This window comes from Coregonus lavaretus (assembly GCF_964263955.1).
Source record: "Coregonus lavaretus genome assembly, chromosome: 1".
NCBI classification, from domain to species: Eukaryota; Metazoa; Chordata; class Actinopteri; order Salmoniformes; family Salmonidae; genus Coregonus; species Coregonus lavaretus.
The window spans coordinates 32,228,932-32,251,481 of record NC_139988.1 but is presented as its reverse complement, the minus strand read 5'-3'; positions in this window follow the sequence as shown (position 1 = coordinate 32,251,481).

The following is a 22,550-nucleotide window of genomic DNA, read 5'->3' as shown; positions in this document are numbered from 1 at the left end:
AGGGGAGGGCCAAGCAGGCTGGGAGGAATGGGGACAGTGCGAGTCATAGGATGCGGAAAGGGAGGAGAGTAGGGTCGAAGAAGCAGAATCAGGAGACAGGAGGGAGAAGGATTTAGCAGAAGGGAGGGATGATAGGATAGAAGAGGAGAGAGTAGTGGGAGAGAGAAAGAGCGAAGATTGCGACGACGCATGACCATCTGGGTAGGGGCTGAGTGGTTAGGGTTGGAGGAAAGGGAGACAGAAAAGGAAACAAAGTAGTGATCAGAGATCTGGAAGGGGGGTTGCAGTGAGATTAGTAGGTGAACAGCTTCTAGTAAAGAGGAGGTCAAGCCTATTGCCTGCTTTGTGAGTTGGAGGGGATTGGAAAAGGGTGAGGTCAGAAGAGGCAAGAAGGGGAAATTAATCGAAGGCAGATGTTGGGAGATTAAAGTCAGCAAGTACGAAGAGCGGTGAGCCATCGTCAGGAAATGAGTTTATCAAGGTGTCAAGTTCATTGAGGAACTCTCCAAGGGCTCCTGGTGGGCGATAGATGACAACAATGTTACGTTTGAGTGGACAAGTGACAGTGACATCATGGAATTCAAATGAGGAGATGGACAGGTGAGAGGGAGAAAATAGAAAATCTCCACTTAGGAAAAATGAGTAGACGTGTGCCACCACCGCGAAGACCAGATGCTCTTGGACTATGAGAAAAAACATAGTCAGATGAAGAGAGAGCAGCTGGAGTCGCAGTGTTCTCTGGGGTGATCCATGTCTCCGTCAGGGCCAAAAAGTAAAGGGACTGAAGGGCAGCATAGGCTGAAATGAACTCTGCATTCTTGACCGTAGATCGGCAAATGCTGCCAGAGACCTGGAATTCCACATGGGTTGTGCACACAGGGTACACTAAATTAGAAGGGTTGAAGCCAAGGGGTGGGGAGCGTCTGTAAAGCCTACAGGGAGAGGAACTGGGATAGAAAACACACACATAGGTGCCAAAGCTACAAAAGAGCACAATTAGATAATCAGAAAATAACTAGGTAAGATGCTCAAGTGAGAGAGTGGTGTGGAGCCTTCCTCTCAGAACTCGGTAGAACCGTCTTTGTTTCGGCGACACAACCGCCGCTTACAGCTGACGCTGAGAAACCAGGTAAGAATGAAGTACTAACACTAATTGCTAATTGCCTAGCAGAGGTGAAGAGCACACCTCCCTGTACTAATTGCTGATTGCCTAGTAGAGGAGAAACCACTTCCCATCCAATACAGCCACTGATTACCAAAACAAGTCACAAATTGCATTGCCCCTTGATCCTGGTTGATGTGTCAATAATAATCTGCAAATTATGAGCAGTCAGCAGTTCACACACCAAGTAGGCTCCTGGGAAGACAGGCATCACTTAAAGTAGATGTCCCTAGCTAGAAAAAAGACAGTACTAGACAACAGATTACTGGACAGAAAAATATTGGAGATATCAGGAGTCCTCTAGCTATCGAATGAAGTGAAACCACTCCCCCTCCAATACAGCCACTCTATTGTTTTCAGCTAAGATTAATTATATTATTATATTATTCTTACAATAAAATAAAATAATGGCACGGGACTTATAAGCATATCTTGTCTGCTAAATTAACAAGCCTACAGCATATGGCATGGCGCATAGCCAAATAACATACAGTAGGTGACTCATATTCGGTTCTTCTGAAATACATTTTCTTCATATCATGTTTCTTTAGACCTGCCTAAAATAAATAATGGAATATTGTGATGGTGTACTATATTAAATGGATTTATTAGACTTTTTTAAATGTAGATGTTCCAAAGGCACGCATCAGCGGCTTGTATGTGGAGGCCTGGAAATGCTAAACATATTTATGTTAATTAGTGGTCAATTACCAAGAGACCGGCAGTCATTTGTATGACAATAACCAGCTGACAAAATGTAATGACCGCCACAGCCCTATTGGCACCCAAATCTAAAGCAAAGAACATAGAAAAAATTACACCAAGGAGAATCAATGTCTCACAATGGAAACCGGTGTCACACCTCCATGCGTCGATTCACCCTGCTGAATGGGTCATCTGACCCCAACGATAACTCTGGGTAATGGTTCCAAGGGGACTCATTTCTGGAGGCTTCCCTCAGTAAAATGTGTTAATGCTGACAAATAAACATTAACTTCTCAAGAAGCTAGGGATTTGACATTCTTTGACCTTCCCATGGTTCACAAATGACACACCTCCTCCATAGTGACTGCAGACAAACAAGTACAGGGCCTCCTGTAGAGAATGGCACTTGCAACGCCAGGGTTGTGGGTTCGATTCCCATGGGGGGCCAGCATGGAAAATGTATGCACTCACTAACTGTAAGTCGCTCTGGATAAGAGCGTCTGCTAAATGACTAAAATGTAAAAAAAAAAAAAAGTTGTAAGGAAGACAGTACTTATTTAATCATCTTTGTTACTATGTGGAACATGCTTCCATGGGGTGCACATTTTGGTTTTTGCCTTGCACTACAGAGCTGATTCAAATGATCAAAGCTTGATGATTAGTTGATTATTTGAATCAGCTGTTTAGTGCTTTGGCAAAAACCAAAACTTACACCACTTGGGGTCCCGAGGACCAGGTTTAGGAAACCATGGATTATGCTGTGATTGTGCTCTGAGAGTTATTGTTTGTAGAAGCAACGAAAGAGCAGTGAGTATGAGTGTTTCACGGTTGTGTTTTTCTGGAAACAAATTAAGAGGAAGACCTTTTGTTATAGCGAAAGTGACCCTGATAATGATATGTCTACAGGGAAGAAGTGTGGATGTTATGTAATTCTCCATCTCTCGTTCTTGTTCTCTCTCTCTCTCTCTCTCTCTCTCTCTCTCTCTCTCTCTCTTTTCCATGTCTCTTTCCAGTACCATCTGGAAAGAGACATGGAAAACTGTAATATCTTACAGTAAATCTTACATTAAAAACTGTAATATCTTATGTTTCACGGAGTCGTGGCTGAACGACAACAATGATAACATTCAGCTAGCGGGCTATACGCTACATCGACAGGACAGAACTGCAGACTCTGGTAAGACAAGGGGTGGCGGTCTCTGTATATTTGTAAACAACAGCTGGTGCACAAAATCAAATACCAAGGAAGTCTCGAGGTTTTGCTCGCCTGAGGTAGAGTATCTTATGATAAGCTGTAGACCACACTATTTACCAAGAGAGTTTTCATCTATATTTTTCATAGCTGTCTATTTACCACCACAAACCAATGCTGGCATTAAGATTGCACTGAATGAGTTGTACAAGGCCATTAATCAACAGGAAAACGCTCATCCAGATGCAGCGCTCCTAGTAGCCGGGGACTTTAATGCAGGGAAACTTAAATCCGTTCTACCTAATTTCTACCAGCATGTTAAATGTGCAACCAGAGGGAAAAAAACTCTAGACCACCTTTACTCCACACACAGAGACGCATACAAAGCTCTCCCTCGCCCTCCATTTGGCAAATCTGACCATAACTCTATCCTCCTGATTCCTGCTTATAAACAAAAACTGAAGCAGGAAGCACCAGTGATTCGGTTAATAAAAAAGTGGTCAGATGACGCAGATGCTAAGCTACAGGACTGTTTTGCTAGCACAGACTGGAACATGTTCCGGGATTCTTCAGACAGCATTGAGGAGTACACCACATCAGTCACTGGCTTCATCAATAAGTGCATCGATGATGTCGTCCCCACAGTGACCGTACGTACATACCCCAACCAGAAGCCATGGATTACAGGAAACATCCGCACTGAGCTAAAGGGTAGAGCTGCCGCTTTCAAGGAACGGGACTCTAACCCGGACGCTTATAAGAAATCCCGCTATGACCTCCGACGAACCATCAAACAGGCAAAGAGTCAATACAGGTCTAAGATTGAATCATACTACACTGGCTCTGACGCTCGTCGGATGTGGCAGGGCTTGAAAACTATTACAGACTACAAAGGGAAGCACAGCCGCGAGCTGCCCAGTGACACAAGCCTACCAGACGAGCTAAACCACTTCTATGCTCGCTTCGAGGCAAGCAACACTGAAGCATGCATGAGAGCACCAGCTGTTCCGGACGACTATGTGATCACGCTCTCCGTAGCCGATGTGAGTAAGACTTTTAAGCAGGTCAACATTCACAAGGCCGCAGGGCCAGACGGATTACCAGGACGTGTACTCCGAGCATGTGCTGACCAACTGGCAAGTGTCTTCACTGACATTTTCAACATGTCCCTGACTGAGTCTGTAATACCAACATGTTTCAAGCAGACCACCATAGTCCCCGTGCCCAAGAACTCTAAGATAACCTGCCTAAATGACTACCGACCCGTAGCACTGACGTCTGTAGCCATGAAGTGCTTTGAAAGACTGGTCATGGCTCACATCAACAGCATAATCCCAGAAACCCTAGACCCACTCCAATTTGCATACCGCCCCAACAGATCCACAGATGATGCAATCTCTATCGCACTCCACACTGCCCTTTCCCACCTGGACAAGAGGAACACCTACGTGAGAATGCTATTCATTGACTACAGCTCAGCATTCAACACCATAGTGCCCTCTAAGCTCATCACTAAGCTAAGGATCCTGGGACTAAACACCTCCCTCTGCAACTGGATCCTGGACTTCCTGACGGGCCGCCCCCAGGTGGTAAGGGTAGGTAACAACACATCTGCCACACTGATCCTCAACACGGGGGCCCCTCAGGGGTGCGTGCTCAGTCCCCTCCTGTACTCTCTGTTCACCCATGACTGCATGGCCAGGCACGACTCCAACACCATCATTAAGTTTGCCGACGACACAACAGTGGTAGGCCTGATCACCGACAACGATGAGACAGCCTATAGGGAGGAGGTCAGAGATCTGGCCGTGTGGTGCCAGGACAACAACCTCTCCCTCAACGTGACCAAGACAAAGGAGATGATTGTGGACTACAGGAAAAAAAAGAGGACTGAGCACGCCCCCATTCTCATCGACGGGGCTGTAGTGGAACAGGTTGAGAGCTTCAAGTTCCTTGGTGTCCACATCACCAACGAACTATCATGGTCCAAACACACCAAGACAGTCGTGAAGAGGGCACGACAAAGCCTATTCCCCCTCAGGAGACTAAAAAGATTTGGCATGGGTCCTCAGATCCTCAAAAAATTCTACAGCTGCACCATCGAGAGCATCCTGACTGGTTGCATCACCGCCTGGTATGGCAACTGCTTGGCCTCTGACCGCAAGGCACTACAGAGGGTAGTGCGTACGGCCCAGTACATCACTGGGGCAAAGCTCCCTGCCATCCAGGACCTCTATACCAGGCGGTGTCAGAGGAAGGCCCTCAAAATTGTCAAAGACTCCAGCCACCCTAGTCATAGACTGTTCTCTCTGCTACCGCACGGCAAGCGGTACCGGAGTGCCAAGTCTAGGTCCAAAAGACTTCTCAACAGCTTCTACCCCCAAGCCATAAGACTCCTGAACAGCTAATAATGGCTACCCGGACTATTTGCACTGCCCCCCCACCCCATCCTTTTTACGCTGCTGCTACTCTGTTAAGTATTTATGCATAGTCACTTTAACTCTACCCACATGTACATATTACCTCAACTACCTCAACTAGCCGGTGCCCCCGCACATTGACTCTGCAACGGTACCCCCCTGTATATATAGCCTCCCTACTGTCACTTTATTTTACTGTATATATAGCCTCCCTACTGTCACTTTATTTTACTACTGCTCTTTTTTTCTCAACACTTTTTTGTTGTTGTTGTTTTATTCTTACTTTTTTTGTTTAAAATAAATGCACTGTTGGTTAAGGGCTGTAAGTAAGCATTTCACTGCAATGTCTGCACCTGTTGTATTCGGCGCATGTGACCAATAAAATTTGATTTGATTTTATTTGATTTGATCTCACTCTCTGTTAATCTCTCATTTCTCTAAACCCCTCTCACTCTCTCTTTCCTCCCTCTCTTTTTCCAGCCCTCTAGTGCTACCTTCTCTTCTCATCAGGAGCAGCTCAGAGGCACGTTGGGACTAATTAGACTTGCCAGTGATTATGGAAAAATACCCAAATGACGAGGGGCAGCTAAGGGGGTCCAGTGGCTAATGATGAATGAAGAGGGGGGAGCACGTAATATGGGGTTGAACTGGTGTGTGTGTGTGTGTGTGGCTGAACACATAGGGTGTTGATGAAAGCTGGGGGAGTCAGATGGTGATGTTCTGTGATGTTCTTCCAGCTGTGAAGATGCTTCACCTGAGAGGGAGAAAAACATGGCACAGACACCCTACAGTTATCGAAAGCTGTAAAGAAACATGTTGTAAAAGTATACAACTGAGCTTGGATGTAAAATTGAAATTTGCCTCCATCTTACAGTACATGATTCAAACTCTTGGTTGTGTCCCATCCTATAGAGTGCAACAAGTCTATAAATACAGCACATTCGGAAAGTATTCAGACCCCATCACTTTTTACACATTTTGTTACGTTACAGCCTTATTCTAAAATGGATTAAATTGTTTTTTTCCCCTCATCAATCTACACACAATACCCTATAATGACAAGGCAAAAACAGTTTTTTTGAAAAAACGGAAATATCACATTTACATAAGTATTCAGACCCTTTACTCAGTACTTTGTTGAAGGACCTTTGTCAGCGATTACAGCCTCGAGTCTTCTTGGGAATGACACTACAAGCTTGGCACACCTGTATTTGTAAGTTGATCTTGAATGTATACAATACAACAATCAATATAACTATACACTCAGAAATCACTGATGGACTTACCTGTTTTTAAAAAATCTGATTCTACTACTTGTATCAGTTACCTGATGTGGAATAGAGTTCCACTTCTTACAAAAACAAGTAGTGATTAATGAAAATCTATGCACTCACTACTGTAAGTCGCTCTGGATAAGAGCGTCTGCTAAATGACTAAAATGTATATGTAAATGTATTTGGGGAGTTTCTCCCATTATTCTCTGCAGATCCTTTCAAGCTCTGTCAGGTTGGTTGGGGAGCGTCACTGCACAGCTATTTTCAGGTTTCTCCAGAGATGTTAGATCGGTTCAAGTCCGGGCTCTGGCTGGGCCACTCAAGGACATTCAGAGACTTGTCCTGAAGCCACTCCTGCGCTGTCTTGGCTGTGTGCTTAGGGTTGTTGTCCTGTTGGAAGGTGAACCTTCGCTCCAGTCTGAGGTCCTGAGCGCTCTGGTGCAGGTTTTCATCAAGGATCACTCTGTACTTTGCTCCGTTCATCTTTCCCTTGATCTGGACTAGTCTCCCTGCCGCTGAAAAACATCCCCGCAGCATGATGATGCCACCACCATGCTTCACTATAGGGATGGTGCCAGGTTTCCTTCAGACGTGATCTTTAGGTGCCTTTTGGCAAACTCCAAGCGGGCTGTCATGTGCCTTTTACTGAGGAGTGGCTTCCATCTGGCCACTCTACCATAAAGACCTGATTGATGGAGTGCTGCAAAGATGGTTGTCCTTCTGGAAGATTCTCCCATTGTGGGGAATTTTTGGTTAACTACTCTATCTCAGTTAGGAGCGGACAACATAAACACCTATTATATTAATTATGCATGTTGTAGAATGAAACGCCTATATGCCTTAAATGCTTATGGATTAAGAACCAATTAAAGGGTTAAAACAGAGCAGAGATATTTCTTTAGTGCAAATGCTGTGCTTCTGATAATGGACGGTTCCCTCTAGCTCCCTGCAGCTGGTCTGGGTATGTCAATTACATGTGATGGAGATAAAACTTCAGGAACAGATAAAGACCTGTGTAGACCCATGTTGTTTCTCGTTGTAGCTGTGTGGAGATAGGAGTAACAATGAAACTGGTGTTGCCACTTGTTTGTGCTTATGACCTGACACACATAGCCACATGCACATAGTCACAAGGAAAAACCATAGTGGCTCAAGGTCCTTGGAGGATGGCTGTTGGGAAAGGCTTAAATGTATGTTATGGACATGACATGTGTAAACCATGTTTAAGTATTAATTGATATGTTTTATAATGTGTTATGAAATGATAAGGATAAAACAGAATGAACATGATTGATACTTTGTACTCCAAATGCATGCCTGGATAGTGAATATAGTCAATACAGAGTGTGATTGTTCTTTAACGTACGTATGTATATAATTTCTTGAGTCACGCCACCAATATAATGAGAAAAGAGACAGAGGCCCCATTTAGAGAAACGCACGTAGCCCTCGTGAGTTTTTTTATTTTTTTATTTCACCTTTATTTAACCAGGTAAACCAGTTGAGAACAAGTTCTCATTTACAACTGCGACCTGGCCAAGATAAAGCAAAGCAGTGCGATAAAAACAACAACACAGAGTTACATATGGGGTAAAACAAAACAAAGTCAAAAATACAACAGAAATACATATATATACAGTGTGTGCAAATGTAGCAAGTTATGGAGGTAAGGCAATAAATAGGCTATAGTGCAAAATAATTACAATTAGTATTAACACTGGAATGATAGATGTGCAAGAGATGATGTGCAAATAGAGATACTGGGGTACAAATGAGCAAAATAAATAACAATATAGGGATGAGGTAGTTGGGCGGGCTAATTTCAGATGGGCTGTGTACAGGTGCAGTGATCGGTAAGGTGCTCTGACAACTGATGCTTAAAGTTAGTGAGGGAGATAAGTGTCTCCAGCTTCAGAGATGTTTGCAATTTGTTCCAGTCATTGGCAGCAGAGAACTGGAAGGAATGGCGGCCAAAGGAGGTGTTGGCTTTGGGGATGACCAGTGAGATATACCTGCTGGAGCGCAGACTGCGGGTGGGTGTTGCTATGGTGACCAATGAGCTAAGATAAGGCGGGGATTTGCCTAGCAGTGATTTATAGATGGCCTGGAGCCAGTGGGTTTGGCGACGAATATGTAGTGAGGACCAGCCAACAAGAGCGTACAGGTCACAGTGGTGGGTAGTATATGGGGCTTTGGAGACAAAACGGATGGCACTGTGATAGACTACATCCAATTTGCTGAGTAGAGTGTTGGAGGCTATTTTGTAAATGACATCGCCGAAGTCAAGGATCGGTAGGATAGTCAGTTTTACGAGGGCATGTTTGGCAGCATGAGTGAAGGAGGCTTTGTTGCGAAATAGGAAACCGATTCTAGATTTAACTTTGGATTGGAGATTCTTAATGTGAGTCTGGAAGGAGAGTTTACAGTCTAACCAGACACCTAGATATTTGTAGTTGTCCACATACTCTAGGTCAGACCCGTCGAGAGTAGTGATTCTAGTCGGGTGGGCAGGTGCAAGCAGCGTTCGGTTGAAGAGCATGCATTTAGTTTTACTAGTGTTTAAGAGCAGTTGGAGGCTACTGAAGGAGTGTTGTATGGCATTGAAGCTCGTTTGGAGGTTTGTTAACACAGTGTCCAATGAAGGGCCAGATGTATACAAAATGGTGTCGTCTGCGTAGAGGTGGATCTGAGAGTCACCAGCAGCAAGAGCGACGTCATTGATATACACAGAGAAAAGAGTCGGCCCAAGAATTGAACCCTGTGGCACCCCCATAGAGACTGCCATAGGTCCAGACAACAGGCCCTCCGATTTGACACATTGAACTCTATCTGAGAAGTAGTTGGTGAACCAGGCGAGGCAGTCATTTGAGAAACCAAGGCTATTTAGTCTGCCAATAAGAATGCGGTGGTTGACAGAGTCGAAAGCCTTGGCCAGGTCAATGAAAACGGCTGCACAGTACTGTCTATTATCGATCGCGGTTATAATATCGTTTAGGACCTTGAGCGTGGCTGAAGTGCACCCATGACCAGCTCGGAAACCGGATTGCATAGCGGAGAAGGTACGGTGGGATTCGAAATGGTCGGTGATCTGTTTGTTGACTTGGCTTTCAAAAACTTTTGAAAGGCAGGGCAGGATGGATATGGGTCTGTAACAGTTTGGATCTAGAGTGTCACCCCCTTTGAAGAGGGGGATGACCGCGGCAGCTTTCCAATCTCTGGGGATCTCAGACGTTACGAAAGAGAGGTTGAACAGGCTAGTAATAGGGGTTGCGACAATTTCGGCGGCTAGTTTTAGAAAGAAAGGGTCCAGATTGTCTAGCCCAGATGATTTGTAGGGGTCCAGATTTTGCAGCTCTTTCAGAACATCAACTGTCTGGATTTGTGTGAAGGAGAAGCGGGGGGGGCATGGGCAAGTTGCAGCGGAGGGTGCAGAGCTGGTGGCCGGGGTAGTGGTAGCCAGGTGGAAAGCATGGCCAGCCGTAGCAAAATGCTTGTTGAAATTCTCGATTATTGTAGATTTATCGGTGGTGATAGTGTTTCCTAGCCTCAGTGCAGTGGGCAGCTGGGAGGAAGTGCTCTTATTTTCCATGGACTTTACAGTGTCCCAAAACTTTTTGGAGTTAGTGCTACAGGATGCAAATTTCTGTTTGAAAAAGTTAGCCTTTGCTTTCCTAACTGCTTGTGTATATTGGTTCCTAACTTCCCTGAAAAGTTGCATATCGCGGGGGCTATTTGATGCTAATGCAGTACGCCACAGGATGTTTTTGTGCTGGTCAAGGGTAGTCAAGTCTGAGGAGAACCAGGGGCTATATCTGTTCTTAGTTCTGTATTTTTTGAAAGGGGCATGTTTATTTAAGATTGAGAGGAAATTACTTTTAAAGAACAACCAGGCATCCTCTACTGACGGAATGAGATCTATATCCATCCAGGATACCTGGGCCAGGTCAATTAGGAAGGCCTGCTCGCTGAAGTGTTTTTGGGAGCGTTTGACAGTGATGAGGGGTGGTCGTTTGACCGCGGACCCGTTACGGACGCAGGCAATAAGGCAGTGATCGCTGAGATCCTGGTTAAAGACAGCGGAGGTGTATTTAGAGGGTAAGTTAGTCAGGATGATATCTATGAGAGTAAACAACATGTGACACCGAAGGATGTTAATCATGTACATATAATGGAGTAACTGTGTAGGTTGTATGAGCATGACTATGCATTGTGTCTGTATAAAAGGAGAGCTCCGAGTCAGGTCAGGAAGTTGCTCCATGGACCAGCCCTGCTTTGTTGCGCTTTAATAAAGTATATTCTGAATTCAAAAGCTCCGGTTTTTTTAGAGATACTTTTGAGTTAAATATTTCTACCACACCATCTCCACAGAGGAACTCTGGAGCTCTGTCAGAGTGACCATCGGGTTCTTGGTCACCTCCCTGACCAAGGCCCTTCTCCCCTGATTGCTCAGTTTGGCCGGGCGGCCAGGTCTAGGAAGAGTCTTGGTGGTCCAAACTTCCTCCATTTAAGAATGATGGAGGCCACTGTGTTCTTGGGGACCTTCAATGCTGCAGACATTTTTTGGGACCCTTCCCCAGATCTGTGCCTTGACACAATCCTGTCTCGGAGCTCTACGGACAATTCCTTCGACCTCATGGCTTGGTTTTTGCTCTGACATGCACTGTCAACTGTGGGACCTTATATAGACAGGCGTGTGCCTTTCCAAATCATGTCCAATCAATTGAATTTACCACAGGTGGACTCTAATCAAGTTGTAGAAACATCTCAAGGATGATCAATGGACACAGGATGCACCTGAGCTCAATTTCGAGTCTCATAGCAAAGGGTCTGAATACTTATGTAAATAAGGTATTTCTATTTTTTTTTCATAAATGTCCATACATTTCTTAAACCCTGTTTCACTTTGTCATTATGCGGTATTGTGTGTAGATTGATGAGAACATTTATTTAATCCATTTTAGAATAAAGCTGTAACGTCACAAAATGTAGAAAAACGGAAGGGAACTGAATACTTTCCGAATGCACTGTAGCAGTCTGTCAGTTGGTGGTAGCTGAGCTTCCACTCTATCTCTCATCCAAAAGTATATTACTCTACAGTTCTTCTCTTTACAACCGTCCCTCTGGATCCCTATGCAATTACTGGTACAAGTTGGCTTCACTTTGAGCTAGCAGAGAGACAGATATTTAGTTTCCCAGGGAGACAACTCTAAGGGATGCAGGTGTGATTACTGTCTTAAGTGTTAACCCCACCTTGTTTCCTCTTCCTGTTGGAGGGAGGAGATGGAGTGTTAAAGGCCAAACAGAGGAACAGAGAGGGGAGCGACAAATATATTTTTTTATTTGAAAAAATACCTTTATTGGCCCAATAGTTACATCATTAAAAGCACAATCTTTACTTCATTGTAATGGACCTAAAAAGTTCGAACCAAACCCCCCTCCTCGTCCTCCCCGGCTGACCTCTGCAAACTCCCCCAGGGGGTTCACCAGAGTACAGTAGTATGCTCCAGTGTCAGCTGAGCCCGCACCAGCCCCAGCAGCATAGCTCTGGGGTCCGTACACCCTGTCCCCTGCATCTGATGCTTCCTGGTTTTACAAACATACATTTTTGCCTGCCCCAACAAGTAATTACCTAGACAGTCCCTTTGCATGTTGACTACACTAAACTTAGCAGCCTGGAGGACTTTTTGGAAGAAGCCTTTGCCATTTCCACCCAGCCTCCTCTCTCAGGTCACCCAACTCCACTCTCACAAGTCTAGCTCGCAAGCTTGCAGAGGTCAGCACTCTGGTCTGGATGAGTGGGTTGTGGAACAGTGCCTCCTCCATTATCCAGGCTCCTGACCGAGAAACGTCTCTGTGAACAGTTAGTCTCTTTTCACGCCTGAAGCACAGTGCGGTAGAACGGGGTAATGGTTGACATACCGACCTGCTCCAGGTCCAAAAGGAACAAGTGCTTGTCGTATCAAAGGCCCCCTGCCCTCCTTAGAATAGCCCATGCAGTGTCTCTCCAGCACATCCCCTGCTGGTATGGAAGTCCCTGTGTAGCTTGTAGATGGAAAGCTGCAACTCTGGACCCAATGTCTACCAGCCCTTGTCCCCCCTCATGCAAATGCAGGTGTAACACTGCTGCGCGTGTCCAGTGTTGACCAAAAAAAGTCGACAAGTAACTTTTGCAGCTGTCTGACGAGACTCTATGGGGGGCCAACACCATTAACCTGTGCCAGAGCATTGAAGCGGCCAAGTTGTTAGTGACCAGGACACTTCCCCTGAAAGACATCAGTGGCAACAACCACCACCATTTAGACAATTTAGCTGCAACCTGTACCACCAGCCCCTCCCAGTTTCTCTCCTGAAATTCTGAGGACCCCCAAAATACCCCTAGGAACTTCATCCCAACTCTGCCCCATTGTAGCCCTCCAAGAAGTTTAGGACATCCTGCTTTGGCCCATCTCCCCATAATCAGACCCTCACTTTTCTTCCAATTCACCTTAGCTGATTTCGCCCGCTCAAACAACACCAAAGCCCTGCTAACGTCCTCCACATCTCCCTGCCACTTGACAAACCATTCCATCATCAGCATAAGCCGACACTGAAACCGACTCCCCACCAACTGCCCCCGGAACTGACATCCCCTGCAGCCTCTCCCTCAGCATACACAGCAGTGGATCTATGGCTAGACAGTAGAACTGACCTGAGAGTGGACACTCCTGCCTAATCCCTCTCCTAACTGGGACTGGCCGGCTCAACCCACTCCCCCAAATGTACCATACCGGAAGCCCTGCACTACAATAGCTTGACCCATGATCTAAACCCACTACCCAGGCCAAAAGCTTCCATGGTCCTAAACAGATAGGCATGACACATACAATCAAAAGCTTTTTCTTGATCTATAGAAAATAATCCCAGATCGTGATCATACAGTGGCTTGCGAAAGTATTCACCCCCCTTGGCATTTTTCCTATTTTGTTGCCTTACAACCTAGAATTAAAATAGATTTTTGGGGGGTTTGTATCATTTGATTTACACAACATGCCTACCACTTTGAAGATGCAAAATATTTTTTCTTGTGAAACAAACAAGAAATAAAACAAAAAAACTGAACTTGAGCATGCATCATTATTCAACCCCCCCCCCCCCCCCCCTCCCCCCAAAATCAATATTTTGTAGAGCCACCTTTTGCAGCAATTACAGCTGCAAGTCTCTTGGGGTATGTCTTGGCACATCTAGCCACTGGGATTTTTGCCCATTCTTCAAGGCAAAACTGCTCCAGCTCCTTCAAGTTGGATGGGTTCCATCTTTAAGTCATACCACAGATTCTCAATTGGATTGAGGTCTGGGCTTTGACTAGGCCATTCCAAGACATTTAAATGTTTCCGCTTAAACCACTCAAGTGTTGCTTTAGCAGTAAGGTCATTGTCCTGCTGGAAGGTGAACCTCCATCCCAGTCTCAAATCTCTGGAAGACTGAAACAGGTTTCCCTCAAGAATGTCCCTGTATTTAGCGCCATCCATCATTCCTTCAATTCTGACCAGTTTCCCAGTCCCTGCCGATGAAAAACATCCCCAGAGCATGATGCTGCCACCACCATGCTTCACTGTGGGGATGGTGTTCTCGGGGCGATGAGAGGTGTTGGGTTTGCGCCAACAATAGTGTTTTCGTTGATGGCCAAAAAGCTCAATTTTAGTCTCATCTGATCAGAGTACCTTCTTCCATATGTTTGGGGAGTCTCCCACATGGATTTTCTTTAAGCAATGGCTTTTTCTGGCCACTCTTCCGTAAAGCCCAGCTCTGTGGAGTGTACGGCTTAAAGTGGTCCTATGGACAGATACTCCAATCTCCGCTGTGGAGCTTTGCAGCTCCTTCAGGGTTATCTTTGGTCTCTTTGTTGCCTCTTTGATTAATGCCCTCCTTGCCTGGTCCGTGAGTTTTGGTGGGTGGCCCTCTCCTGGCAGGTTTGTTGTGGTGCCATATTCTTTCAATGTTTTAATAAAGGATTTAATGGTGCTCCGTGGGATGTTCAAAGTTTCTGATATTTTTTTATAACCCAACCCTGATCTGCACTTCTCCACAACTTTGTCCCTGACCTGTTTGGAGAGCTCCTTGGTCTTCATGGTGCCGCTTGCTTGGTGGTGCCCCTTGCTTAGTGGTGTTGAAGACTCTGGGGCCTTTCAGAATATATATACTGAGGTCATGTGACAGATCATGTGACACTTAGATTGCACACAGGTAGACTTTATTTAACTAATTATGTGACTTCTGAAGGTAATAGGTTGCTCCAGATCTTATTTAGGGGCTTCATAGCAAAGGTGGTGAATACATATGCACGCACCACTTTCCCATTATTAATTTTTTAGAATTTTTTTTAACAAGTTATTTTTTAAATTTCACTTCACCAATTTGGACTATTTTGTGTATGTCCATTACATGAAATCCAAATAAAAATCAATTTAAATTACAGGTTGTAATGCAACAAAATAGGAAAAATGCCAAGGGGGATGAATACTTTTACAAGGCACTGTACATCCTAGCGATGTCTACTACATCTCTCAACAGAAAAAGGTTGTTGATTATTGTCCACCCAGGCACACAGTATGCCTGGTCCTTGTGAACTAGTGTCCAAGCAACCTTTAAGAGGGAGAGAGGGAGAGAGAGAGAGAGAGAGAACAACTCCTAAATCAAGAGATTTCCATCACAGTTGATCATTCAGATGAAAGGGCCACTCAGTGATGAAGAAAGCAGCAAGGCCTCTGCAATTAGATACACTACACTCTCTCATTAGAAAGATAATTCTCACAACTTCTCATTTTCCTTATTGTTTATACATAACCAACATACAGTGGGGAAAAAAGTATTTAGTCAGCCACCAATTGTGCAAGGTCTCCCACTTAAAAAGATGAGAGAGGCCTGTAATTTTCATCATAGGTACACGTCAACTATGACAGACAAAATGAGAAAAAAAAATCCTGAAAATCACATTGTAGGATTTTTAATGAATTTATTTGCAAATTATGGTGGAAAATAAGTATTTGGTCACCTACAAACAAGCAAGATATCTGGCTCTCACAGACCTGTAACTTCTTCTTTAAGAGGCTCCTCTGTCCTCCACTCGTTACCTGTATTAATGGCACCTGTTTGAACTTGTTATCAGTAATAAAAGACACCTGTCCACAACCTCAAACAGTCACACTCCAAACTCCACTATGGCCAAGACCAAAGAGCTGTCAAAGGACACCAGAAACAAAATTGTAGACCTGCACCAAGCTGGGAAGACTGAATCTGCAATAGGTAAGCAGCTTGGTTTGAAGAAATCAACTGTGGGAGCAATTATTAGGAAATGGAAGACATACAAGACCACTGATAATCTCCCTCGATCTGGGGCTCCACACAAGATCTCACCCCGTGGGGTCAAAATGATCACAAGAACGGTGAGCAAAAATCCCAGAACCACACGGGGGGACCTAGTGAATGACCTGCAGAGAGCTGGGACCAAAGTAACAAAGCCTACCATCAGTAACACACTACGCCGCCAGGGACTCAAATCCTGCAGTGCCAGACGTGTCCCCCTGCTTAAGCCAGTACATGTCCAGGCCCGTCTGAAGTTTGCTAGAGTGCATTTGGATGATCCAGAAGAGGATTGGGAGAATGTCATATGGTCAGATGAAACCAAAATAGAACTTTTTGGTAAAAACTCAACTCGTCGTGTTTGGAGGACAAAGAATGCTGAGTTGCATCCAAAGAACACCATACCTACTGTGAAGCATGGGGGTGGAAACATCATGCTTTGGGGCTGTTTTTTTGCAAAGGGACCAGGACGACTGTTCCGTGTAAAGGAAAGAATGAATGGGGCCATGTATCGTGAGATTTTGAGTGAAAACCTCCTTCCATCAGCAAGGGCATTGAAGATGAAATGTGCCTGGGTCTTTCAGCATGACAATGATCCCAAACACACCGCCCGGGCAATGAAGAAGTGGCTTCGTAAGAAGCATTTCAAGGTCCTGGAGTGGCCTAGCCAGTCTCCAGATCTCAACCCCATAGAAAATCTTTGGAGGGAGTTGAAAGTCTGTGTTGCCCAGCGACAGCCCCAAAACATCAATGCTCTAGAGGAGATCTGCATGGAGGAATGGGCCAAAATACCAGCAACAGTGTGTGAAAACCTTGTGAAGACTTACAGAAAACATTTGACCTGTGTCATTGCCAACAAAGGGTATATAACAAAGTATTGTGAAACTTTTGTTATTGACCAAATACTTATATTCCACCATAATTTGCAAATAAATTCCTAAAAAATCTTACAATGTGATTTTCTGGAATTTTTTTTCTCATTTTGTCTGTCATAGTTGACGTGTATCTATGATGACAATTACAGGCCTCTCTCATCTTTTTAAGTGGGAGAACTTTGTCACGATCGTCTGATGAATGAACGGACCAAAGCGCAGCGCGTTGAGTGAACATGATAAGTTTAATAGAGTAAAGCACGTAAATACAAAACAAACGACGATTCGTGAAGTCCTCTGCTAAACTGACAGAAACGGAACAATAACCCACAAACCCCACAGGAAAACATACAGAAATAAATATGGCTCCCAATCAGAGATAACGAGCCGACAGCTGACACTCGTTACCTCCGATTGGGAGTCATTGACCAAACCTAGAAATACAACACTTTGACACCCAACATAGAACAAAACCACATAGACTGCACACACCCTGGCTCAACATAATGAGTCCCAGAACCAGGGTGTGACAGTACCCCCCCCTAAAGGCGCGGACTGCGACCGCGCCTCAAAACCCCCAAACAGGGGAGGGCTGGGCGGGCATACCTCCTCGGTGGCGGTTCTGGCTCCGGCCTAGACCACCACCCCACCATAGTCACTACCCGCTTACGTAGGTTCCTCCAAATGACCCCCACCGGTTTAAGGGGCAGCACCGGACTAAGAGGCAGCAATGGACTAAGGGGCAGCACCGGACTAAGGGGCAGCACCAGACTAAGGGGCAGCACCAGACTAAGGGGCAGCACCGGACTAAGGGGCAGCACCAGGATAAGGGGCAGCACCTGACTCAATGGCGGATCCTGGCTGGCTGGCTCTGGCGGATCCTGGCTGGACGGCTCTGGCGGATCCTGGCTGAACGGCTCATGGCTGGCTGAAGGATCTGGCTGCTCATGGCTGGCTGACGGATCTGGCTGCTCATGGCTGGCTGACGGATCTGGCTGCTCATGGCTGGCTGACGGATCTGGCTGCTCATGGCTGGCCGACGGATCTAGCTGATCCTGTCTGGCCGAAGGCTCTGGCTGATCCTGTCTGGCGGAAGGCTCTGGCTGATCCGGTCTGGCGGAAGGCTCTGGCTGATCCTGTCTGGCCGAAGGCTCTGGCTGATCCTGTCTGGCGGAAGGCTCTGGCTGATCCTGTCTGGCGGAAGGCTCTGGCTGATCCGGTCTGGCGGAAGGCTCTGGCTGATCCGGTCTGGCGGAAGGCTCTGGCTGATCCTGTCTGGCCGAAGGCTCTGGCTGATCCTGTCTGGCCGAAGGCTCTGGCTGATCCTGTCTGGCGGAAGGCTCTGGCTGATCCTGTCTGGCGGAAGGCTCTGGCTGATCCGGTCTGGCGGAAGGCTCTGGCTGATCCTGTCTGGCGGAGAGCTCCAGCGGCTCCGGTCTGGCGGACGGCTCTGAAGGCTCATGGCAGACGGGCGGCTTTGCAGGCTCAGTACAGACGGGCAGTTCAGACGGCGTTGGGCAGACGGACAGTTCAGACGGCGTTGGGCAGACGGGCAGTTCAGGCGCCGTTGGGCAGACGGGCAGTTCAGACGGCGTTGGGCAGACGGGCAGTTCAGGCGCCGTTGGGCAGACGGGCAGTTCAGACGGCGTTGGGCAGACGGACAGTTCAGGCCCCGTTGGGCAGACGGCAGACTCTGGCCGTCTGAGGCGCACCGTAGGCCTGGTGCGTGGTGCCGGAACTGGAGGTACCGGGCTGAGGACACGCATCTCAGGGCTAGTGCGGGGAGAAGTAACAGGGCATGCTTGGCCCTGGGGACGCACATAAGGCCTAGTGCGGAGAGCAGCAACAGGGCATGCTGGACCCTGGGGACGCACATAAGGCCTAGTGCGGAGAGCAGGAACAGGCCGGGCTGGGCTGGCGACGCGCACCGTATCCCTGGTGCGAGAGGCCGGAACAGGCCGGGCCGGGCTGGCGAAGCGCACCGTATCCCTGGTGCGTGGAGTAGGAACAGGCCGGGCTGGGCTGGCGACGCGCACCGTATCCCTGGTGCGAGTGGCCGGAACAGGCCGGGCCGGGCTGGCGAAGCGCACCGTATCCCTGGTGCGTGGAGTAGGAACAGGCCGGGCTGAGCTGGCGACGCGCACCGTATCCCTGGTGCGAGTGGCCGGAACAGGCCGGGTCGGGCTGGCGTAGCACACCGTGGGTTTCGTATGAGGCTCAGGAACAGGCCGGGCTGGGCTGGCGACGCGCACCGTACACTTAGTGCGAGGGGCCGGAACAGGCCGTACCGTACTGGGGACACACACTACTGGCTGTACCTCGGGATTAGGAACGGGCCGGACCGGACTGGTTACACACCCCAGTACCTCTCGCCGTGCCTCTACACCTTCCTTCCCTGCCTTTCCCAGTCGCCCCCTTAACCTGGTAGCCTCCTGAATCCGTCCCTTCTCTGCCTCCGTCAGCCCCCTTAACCTGGTAGCCTTCTGAATCTGCCTTGTGGCAGCCTCCTGCTGCTCAGTCGCCCAAGCCATGTGCCCCCCCCAAAAAACGTTTTGGGGTTGCCTCCCGTCCTTCCGACGATGGTCCTGCCGATGCCGTTGCTCCTCTCCTGCCAGGTTCTCCCCCTTCATCGCCCTCCGGTACCGGACGGCCTCCTCCTGGGTAATATGTCCCCAGCCGAGGAGGACATCCACCAACGTTCTCTCCTGACCCGGCGCCTCCTCCCATGTCCAGACCCTTTGCTCCTGGACGCGCTGCTTGGTCTTTCTTTGGTGGGTTATTCAGTCACGATCGTCTGATGAATGAACGGACCAAAGCGCAGCGCGTTGAGTGAACATGATAACTTTAATAGAGTAAAGCACGTAAATACAAAACAAACGACGATTCGTGAAGTCCTCTGCTAAACTGACAGAAACGGAACAATAACCCACAAACCCCACAGGAAAACATACAGAAATAAATATGGCTCCCAATCAGAGATAACGAGCCGACAGCTGACACTCGTTACCTCCGATTGGGAGTCATTGACCAAACCTAGAAATACAACACTTTGACACCCAACATAGAACAAAACCACATAGACTGCACACACCCTGGCTCAACATAATGAGTCCCAGAACCAGGGTGTGACAAACTTGCACAATTGGTGGCTGACTAAATACTTTTTTTCCCCACTGTATATTCAGCGTTCATCACTCCTACGAGACACAGCCTTTGGTTAAGTGGACTGGAATGTGCATTATTTATTACATCTATTCAATTCATTTTAAACTATTATTAAAGGTAATTCCTTCATTTTCCCACGTGCATTGCCAAAGATACAACATTAACAATATAGGCAACCTGTTCAGGCAAAGGATTCTGAACCATGTTCAAACACATGACAACTATTTTTGGGGGTCTTATGTCACCTTATGTCACCATATTGTGATACGACTGTAAGGTTTACAACTAACTGGTGTACTTTATAAAGATTTGACTTGCGTAAGTGACGGAAATGGAAATGGAAATCAAGCGTGGTCTCATGCGCAATGAATTAATTTATTAGATCGCTGTAATTTCATACCCTCCTTTCTCCTCTGCTTTATTCATGTACACACAAAGGATGACAAACAATAACAAGGAAATGCGGCACATGTGTGCAATGCATACAAACACATATAAAACAGCTAAAGACATAGACAGAGACACACACACAGATACACAGAGACACACACACACACACTTTCTTCATAAAGAGTAGACGGTGGGGGACTACCGTACCCTTTCCCTCCCAACCCTCAGGGATGTGAAGGGAATCACAGGGAGGTCAAAGACCAAAGTATCTTAACAAAAGTAATTTAGACACAGCTGTAGAGAGCAGAGACACCTGCTGTCGAAACACAGTGCTCTGTCACATACACATAGCTATACACACACCATTCTACTGCCTCTCACGAACATATAATACTGCAATGCACTGTTACACAACCATAAAACACATTCTAGCATATATGGGTCTTTCTATAAATAATGGGGCCAATGTGTGACATTGGGATAAACATTTCGAAATGGTTTGAAACTAAAATAAAAAAGATTTTAATGCAGTACACCATGTGTACTTAGAGGAATAAAATGTAATATATGCAAATTGGCCCATAACTCCACCTATACAACAACAATATTCAGTTAGTAACTTTAATATGCCATTCTTAGTGCAAATGTTGACAAATCAAAAGGGAAAAAAGTATTTGATCCCCTGCTGATTTTGTACGTTTTCCCACTGACAAAGACATGATCAGTCTATAATTTTAATGGTAGGTTTATTAGAACAGTGAGAGACAGAATAACAAACACAAAATCCAGAAAAACACATATCAAAAGTGTTATAAATTGATTTGCATTTTAATGAGGGAAATAAGTATTTGACCCCTCTGCAAAACATGACTTAGTACTTGGTGGCAAAACCCTTGTTGGCAACCACAGAGGTCAGACGTTTCTTGTAGTTGGCCACAAGGTTTGCACACATCTCAGGAGGGATTTCGTCCCACTCCTCTTTGCAGATCTTCTCCAAGTCATTAAGGTTTCGAGCCTGACGTTTGGCAACTCAAACCTTCAGCTCCCTCCACAGATTTTCTATGGGATTAAGGTCTGGAGACTGGCTAGGCCACTCCAGGACCTTAATGTGCTTCTTCTTGAGCCACTCTTTTGTTGCCTTGGCCGCGTGTTTTGGGTCATTGTCATGCTGGAATACCCATTCACGACCCATTTTCAATGCCCTGGCTGAGGGAAGGAGATTCTCACCCAAGATTTGACGGTACATGGCCCTGTCCATCGTCCCTTTGATACGGTGAAGTTGTCCTGTCCCCTTAGCAGAAAAATACCCCAAAAGCATAATGTTTCCACCTCCATGTTTGACGGTGGGGATGGTGTTCTTGGGGTCATAGGCAGCATTCCTCCTCCTCCAAACACGGCGAGTTGAGTTGATGCCAAAGAGCTCGATTTTGGTCTCATCTGAGCACAACATTTTCACCCAGTTCTCCTCTAAATCATTCAGATGTTCATTGGCAAACTTCAGACGGGCCTGTATACGTATGTGCTTTGTTGAGCAGGGGAACCTTGCGGGTGCTGCAGGATTTCAGTCCTTCACGGCGTAGTGTGTTACCAATTGTTTTCTTGGTGACTATGGTCCCAGCTGGAATTGTGATACAGTGAATTATAAGTGAAATAATCTGTCTGTAAACAATTGTTGGAAAAATGACTTGTGTCATGCACAAAGTAGATGTCCTAACCGACTTGCCAAAACGATAGTTTGTCAACAAGAAATTTGTGGAGTGGTTGAAAAACAAGTTTTAATGACTCCAACCTAAGTGTATGTAAACTTCCGACTTAAACTGTACATATCCTTTAAAAAAATATATCTCCCTTTATTACTTTCCAACCCCACCACCCCTTCCCTAATTGGAGTAAACTATTGAACAACAACGCTTAGGCCTCTACTTCCAGCTTATACATACTATATACATTTTATGGACACAGTCAATTTTACAATAATTGTAATTGTTTGTTTTTACTCCTGAACTTCCTCTACCCTCAACCTCTCTGATC